Source organism: Diadema antillarum, unplaced genomic scaffold (assembly GCF_040938485.1).
Source record: "Diadema antillarum isolate AM-2024a unplaced genomic scaffold, OU_Dant_1.0 scf00000012, whole genome shotgun sequence".
Taxonomy (NCBI): Eukaryota; Metazoa; Echinodermata; class Echinoidea; order Diadematoida; family Diadematidae; genus Diadema; species Diadema antillarum.
The window spans coordinates 764,879-772,492 of record NW_027270901.1 but is presented as its reverse complement, the minus strand read 5'-3'; positions in this window follow the sequence as shown (position 1 = coordinate 772,492).

Below are 7,614 nucleotides of genomic sequence, written 5' to 3'. Positions count from 1 at the left end.
GGAATGTTGGGGCCATATGAAGCCATATGAAATTCTCTGTGCACTGATGACACACCAAATAAAAGTCTAATAGTCTACAATAACATAAATAGTCCTACTGGCCGCTGATTGGTCATAGTGCAATCATGTGACTAATGCAGAGAGGATTTAAATTATTATATTGCAAGCAGTGACATCATGTCAGGTAACATCTCTCCAGAGTTTGAAGGCTAGAATGATATAATATTTGTGACCCACTACAACAAAAGGATCCGAAAGTCGGGGGAGGACAGTTTTCTTAAAATGACATGACATTATTCCTTTACTCTTCCACTTTAATTTCATATATAACACGACTCATAAAAGTACTCGGTTGCGGAGATATCCATGATTTTGTTAGCGCATGTCGAGTGGTTTAGGAAATCAGCATTTCGAGAAAACCGCCTTCAAAGTTTTCCTTCCGATGCTATCATGATCAAGGGGAGGCAATACAGTTTACACTTCTTGACAATAGAAGGTATGCTCTTAGCAACCTCTGCGATGTTCATTCAAGCTTAGCACCAGTCGTCTACTCACGACCAATCAGTAACTATGATGCTACGCACTGACCAATAAGATCACTCCCTCATTGCTAGGGGCAGAGTTTAGCTGCGGCACTAAATCCAAATCTTCTAACATGTTTCTGTTCCATTGAAAGTCGAAAAATGATGGCCCAGAAAAATGCTAATTTCTTACCTTTCCTTTTATTATTTTGCTTCGTAACTTCGGCAGATGATAGACGATACATTAGACTGCAAAATTATGCCAAAAACAGAAATCCCATCATTTTGACTAATTTTAATGATCTGACTTCAAACTCAATTTTCTCGGCTCAGCCATCCGCGACTGTAGGATCCTTTTGTTGTGGCGGGTCACATTTATGTAGACCATAAAATGTAAAGAATATTGCCCATCATTGTAATACAACACTTCACAGTCCATATTTTTTCACCTCAAGACAATATTTTCCCTTGTGCAATCAGCTCTGCATGCTTTCAGTTCATATATTCTTGGGGAGGGGATGTAACTCCCTTGGGATATCAAGTGTCATATTACATCTCGAAAAAAGGCAGCTTATGTATGCTATTGCATTTATATGAAATTGCATTTGAGAAAGTTCAAATGTCTGCAACCAGGCAATACATAGCCAATATGAAAAAAAAAAACAGTTAAAAACAGTAAAAAGCACAAGCTACACTGTACAAATAAGAGAAAGATTGAGCATAGAGAAGATAAAGGTTAAAGAAACTTTCTTTTTTAATGTTTAATCATGAAACATGTCTTGCAATCTTAATGAAGGTGTGTGTTCATACTTCCAACCCTTTTACCCAAACCTGCTTGTCCCCTGTGCAACTGTTATTTTGTTTTTTAAATGATAATAAGTGTATGTATTTCTAATAGTGTATTTATTTGTATTATATCTATGTATGTGTGTATGTCTGTGTCTGTGTGTGTGAGGTAATTGCAGAAAAGTTCAAGTTGTCAAAATAGTACTGGTACACACATCCACACATGTTTATGAGAGAAAAATTAATGTCCCTGCTCACTTTTTATGTGATGAATCTGACATATCGGCCAAGCTAGCTACACATTTGTGGTGTTTGTTTTTTTTTGTGTGGGTTTTGTTGTTGTTGTGGTTTTGTTTTTAAAGAATAGCAGAATTCAGTGACTTCACATTGTTGTCAAATTGTTGCTGGCAATAAATTGTCTGGGATTATTTTTACTCACAGAATCAGTTTCTGTCCAGACCAGTTGTAGGGTTTGAATACCTGTGATAGGCGTGGGGACTCTCAAAAGGTTTGTGATGACTAAGTAAAAGGTTCGAGGCATGGGCTGTTTCCATGGTAATACATCCTCCTCACATTCAGTCTCCTGGCGTGCTCGTGGGTGCCCCTGCCGAGCAAGTTTGACAAGGCGTCTGCCCCCTCACTGCTGCCACTTGATGTAGTGTTGGAAGAGCATACAGATACTTGCTGCCATAGCAAGCTGTGCCAGAATACCAGCTATCTGCTTAGATGTGCTGATAGCTGCACAAATGCACAGACATGGGTTCTTAATTTACAAATTTGTAAAAAGAAATCAAAATTTCTGGGGATGGGCCGGGAGCTTTGTCTGTCTGCATTTCTCTTTGTCAAATTTTCTTCTGTATTCTGTTCACTCTTTCAGTCTGCATTTTATTTTTCGTTTGGAATCTGTCTTTATTCGTGTCAAAAGCCAGGGGTTGAATAATGGGGATCATGGAAGCACTGTGCCGCATGAGAACAGTCAAAGTCTGAAACCTTTGATGAAATTCCTCCATTTCACAGAATGCACTTGTGTGTGTGTGTTTATGTCTGTATGTTTGTGTGTAGAGAGATTTGTCAATCTGTGCATGATCTCTAAGAGTATAGGTAGTGCAGGTCTGTATTGGACAAAACATTCCTTTTACAGTGGTCTTGGCTTTGTGAGAACAGTCAGTTGTCACTGAGTGCTTGAATATCACATTAAAACTCTGTGTGCCGCATTATTCTGAGACTGCAATGCACGAGTGGTTTTGGAAAACATTATTTTTGAAAGCCTTGTAAGTTTTTATGAAAAGGTATATGTATGTATATATATAAATATATGCTAGAAATGCAGTACATCAAGGTTGTAGAGGAAATTTCAAGCTTTGCTGTGATGTAGATTTTATGACAAATTGACGACTGTGACACTTTCAATATGATTTTGTGTATTGTGATTTATCGCTATGTTTGTACCTGGTTGTGTATAATAGAATGAAGTACTGTAAGTGAGGTTGGCAAACCATCAACGAGTCAGGTGTGTGAAGAGTTAAGAAGTAACTCCCCTGGAAAGGGGGAAGGAGGGGAGGGGAGGCAATGGTACGTACACAACTGCATTTAGAGCTTTTCCTCTTTATACCCCCGCCAAACGAAGTTTGAAGGGGGTATATAGGAATCAGCGGACGGTCGGGCGGTCGGGCGGTCGGGCGGTCGGTCGGGCGGGCGGTCGGGCGGTCGGTCGGGCGGTCGGTCCGTTGCAAATCTTGCGTCGCGAACTACTTCCTCAGTTTTAAACCGATTCCCATAAAACTTGGCACAGATGTGTGCCTTGGGTTGTAGATGTGCAAGACGTATTTTTTGACAGTACCCAAAAGTACGTTGCCATGGTAACGGCATATTATGGGCAAAAATGGGTACAAATCTTGCGTCGCGAACTCCTCCCACAGTTTTTGATCAATTTTTATGAAATTAGGTACAGATGTTCATCTGAATATGTTAATGTGCAAGACACATATTTCCGCAGTGGCAAAAAGTGCGTTGCCATGGTAACGGCATGTTATTGGTAAAATATAGGGCAAAATGCTTCATGGCAAAACTGCTTCATCAGTGTTCTTCCAATTCTCATGGAATTCATATTGAATGTTTGTCTTAGGATATAGGTCAGCATGACACATTTCTTGACAGTGACAAAAAGTATGTTGCCATGGTAACAGCTCACATATTATGAGCCAAAATGATGGAAAATTTTGTGTTGCAAACTACTTCCTCAGTTTTTGCCCAATTTCCATGAAACTTGGTACAGATGTGTGCCTTTGGTTGTAGATGTGCAAGACGCATTTTTTGACAGTACCCGAAAGTACGTTGCCATGGTAACGGCATATTAATGGCAGAAGATCAAGGAAAGATCTTGCGGATTTAACTACTTCCTCAGTTTTTTGACCAAAACTTATGAAATGTGGCACACACCTTGATCTTGGTGGGAAGATGTGGAAGACATATTTTTCGGACGTGTCGGAAGCTGCGTTGCCATGGTAACGGCATATAAATGGCAGAAGATCAAGGAAAGATCTTGCGGATTGAACTACTTCCTCTGTATTTGACTGAAGCTCATGAAATGTGGCACACACATTGGTCTTGGTGGGAAGATGTGCAAGACATATTTTTTGGACGTGTCGGAAGCTGCGTTGCCATGGTAACGGCATATTAATGGCGGAAGATCAAGGAAAGATCTTGTGGATTGAACTACTTCCTCAGTTTTTGACAAAAGCTTATGAAATGTGGCACACACAATAGTCTTGGTGGGAAGATGTGCAAGACATTTTTTGGACATGTCGGAAGCCGCGTTGCCATGGTAACGGCATTTAAATGGCAGAAGATCAAGGAAAGATCATTCCTTGGGTAAGACTGTCGTCACAGGGCGGGGGTATTAATCACCTTAAGTGATATTTCTAGTTTACATTTGTGATTATGCAAGGTTTCCACTGTCATGCAATCTTCCACACATGCCACATTTGGCCATTAGTTGCTGATTTTGGAGATTTTGATTTTGTCTATCACAATTTTGTGCCCATGATTGAAATCATGGTCTGAATCATGGAGTAATCATTGTGATTGTATCAGATCTTCACGTCAGTCATGGCAGTTGCGTTGATGGTACTTTAGACATTTTTACATTGTCCAAAACTTTTCTATGATCATCACGATTGACCTCAAAATCTGATACAATCACAGCAATTACTCCATGAATTCAACAGTTACACATAAGGGCTTTTTACACTTGTGTTTCTTAACCCCGGACTTTCTCTGACCCAGGACTATCGTTAGTCCCGTACCAATTTTTTCAGCTTTTTACACTCGCCAATTAGTCCTGTACTATCTCTTGTCCGGGGCTAAGGAGAAAACTGACCTTTTTACACTCGTATTTCTTAGCCCCGGACTTTCCAAACCACATGAATATTCATAATTACGCTGTGTACTGTACACGTACACGCACGCACCGGCAGCACTTGATTACCTCGTTTCTGATTGGTCAGTGAGGGTCGGACTTCGTCTCCGTCGCTTAGCCCAGGATTATTTTTTTGTTCTGTTTACACTCACTTGCTTGGCACCGCAATTGCGGTGCTAACCCCTGCTATTTGCAGGGCCAGATAGTACCGTACTATCGGTGGGGCTAGCCCACTTTGGCAAAAACGAGTGTAAACAGAAAGTGGGCTAAGGATAGTCCCGTACCAACGGTGGGGCTAAGGCCCCCCCTTAGCCCCACCGTTGGTCCGGGGCTAAGCAAAAATTTACAAGTGTAAAAAGCCCTATATTGTGATAGACATAAACAAATATTTCACATTCAAGAATCAACTACTTATGGCCAATCGTAGCATGCATAGCGGGTCACACAAACAGTGGAAACCCAGGATGAAAGCTGGGATTCTGCCCTGGTGTATCAACGCTGGCCTACTGGTATATTTATTTTTTTAATCAAACATAATAGGAGTGCTTATAGAGGACTCTGAAGTCATGATTGAAGTCATAGTGGAAACAAATTGTCAAATCAAACCACCTTTTTTTTTTTTGGGGGGGGGGGCCTGTCTGTTGACGTGAGTACAGTAAATGAGACTGATATCACTAATATGCACAGGGAGAAAAGTACATTAGAGAAAAAATTCATATCAATTGATAGCAGTCACTACCTTGATATGTTATTTGTGTATTCATATTTTGCTTTTTCAGTTGTCAAGAATGCTGCCCAAGAAGATTGACAAATATGACGTAAGTTTGTTGTATGTGATGACAAGGAGATACGGTATTGGTTCAACCATGTGGAGAAGATATTGTTAGTTCCACTCAAAGACCCTCCCAACTCTATTACCATGCTATCTGATTGAGATTGTTAACTGTTAACGAATGCTGATTGTGATTTCAAACTGAATACCAGATATGACCTTATTCAACACTGCAACTCCTGACTTGTCTCAATTCTCAAAACTGATGGTTGACTTTATGATGTATGTAAATGTCAGTGGTTGATTTCACAGCTACTGTACTAACCTCACACTGTGAATGGAGTGAACTGACATGATTCAAGGTGTAAGAGCTTATGTAGGTGTGATTTTTGCAGGTCTCAAAACTGAAAATGTACAGCTTGAGATATCAGTAAAGTGTAGCATAAAAGACAACCTGCTCTCTTTCATGTAATTTTGTCCATAAATAATGTGAATATGAGATTGAGTAATTGAAGAATGACAGGTTACTGTTCCCCCCCCCTTTTTTTTTTCATTTAGCATGTGATATACATCGTCTGCATTATAAATGGAATTCTCAAAGTAGGTTATATTTTAAGAGAAATTTGTACTAGTATTAAGAAAGTGTTCTTACACTGCTTTGTGTTGAAAGAGAATGTGGATTACCACAAAGTTTGTTCTCATCAACACGCAAGGAATGTTTACATGCAATCGATATTAATTTAGTGGAACTTTGCTAATAGGAGCAAATATATAGCTTTACCATATTCTGTCACTTTTGGTGCTATGGAGAAATAATTGTCCCCGCCGAACGAGTTCGAGCAGGGGACTATGAAATGGGCTCCGTACGTTTGTGTGTCCTTATGTCTGTCTGTCTGTCTGTCTGTCTGTCTGTCCGTCTGTCCGTGTGTGCGTCCGTGTGTGATCAAAATCTTCAATTTGCTACTTCTCTGTCATTTATGAGCCAATTTTGATTCTGTTTACTTTATATGATAGCACTACATGAGAGCTTTGAAACTTCTACACAGAATTTCAGTTGTGACCTTTGACCTTTGACCTATATTGTACATTTTGCTACAAAATGCTACTCCTTCACCATTTCTAACCCGATTTCGATTCCATTTGCTTGGTGTGATGGCACTAGGTGAGTTCTTCAAAACTGCTACACAGAATTTTGACCTTTGACTTCTTTGACCTTTGACCTTGATTTTTGACCTATATTGTACATTTTGCTACAAAATGCTACTCCTTCGCCATTTCTAACCCGATTTCGATTCCGTTTACTTAATGTGATGGCACTAGGTGAAGGCTTCACAACTTCTACACAGAATTTTGACCTTTGACTTCTTTTACCTTTGGCCTTGATTTCTGACAGGTCTGTATTGTACATTTCGCTACAAAATGCTACTCCTTCACCATTTCTAACCGGATTTCAATTCCGTTTGCTTTATGTAATGGCACTAGGTGAGGGCTTCAAAACTTCTACACAGAATTTTGACCTTTGACTTCTTTGACCTTTGACCTTGATTTTTGACCTACATTTTATTGTACATTGGCTACAAAATGCTACTCCTTCGCTATTTCTAACCCGATTTCGATTCCGTTTGCTTTATGTGATGGCACTAGGTGAGGGCTTCAAAACTTCTACACAGAGTTTTGACCTTTGAATTCTTTGACCTTTGACCTTGAATTTTTACCTATATTGTACATTTTGCTACAAAATGCTACTTCCGGTGGGGACATATATTACGCACCGCTAAATTTCTACTTTTCCTTGTTTCATTTCACATTGTATTCAACACCTCTGGCTTTGAAGCTGTGTAATTAAACTTTCCCAGAGCAATGATTTGTGTGGATGTGTGTGTGTGTGTGCATAAAATTTGAAGATTAGTTTGTTTGTTTTTACAACCAAGCAATATGAAACACGTACAGTAAGTATTGATATCAATCTGGTGGTAGACATGCATCAGTACTTCATTAAATGGGGTTGATGTTCAGTTATCAGTGTAATTATGAAAGCATATCAGTGTTTAGGGCCATCATTCATGCCAATGTTCCTGCCAGAAAATGCTTGATCATGTTATCAGAAGCTGGTACGT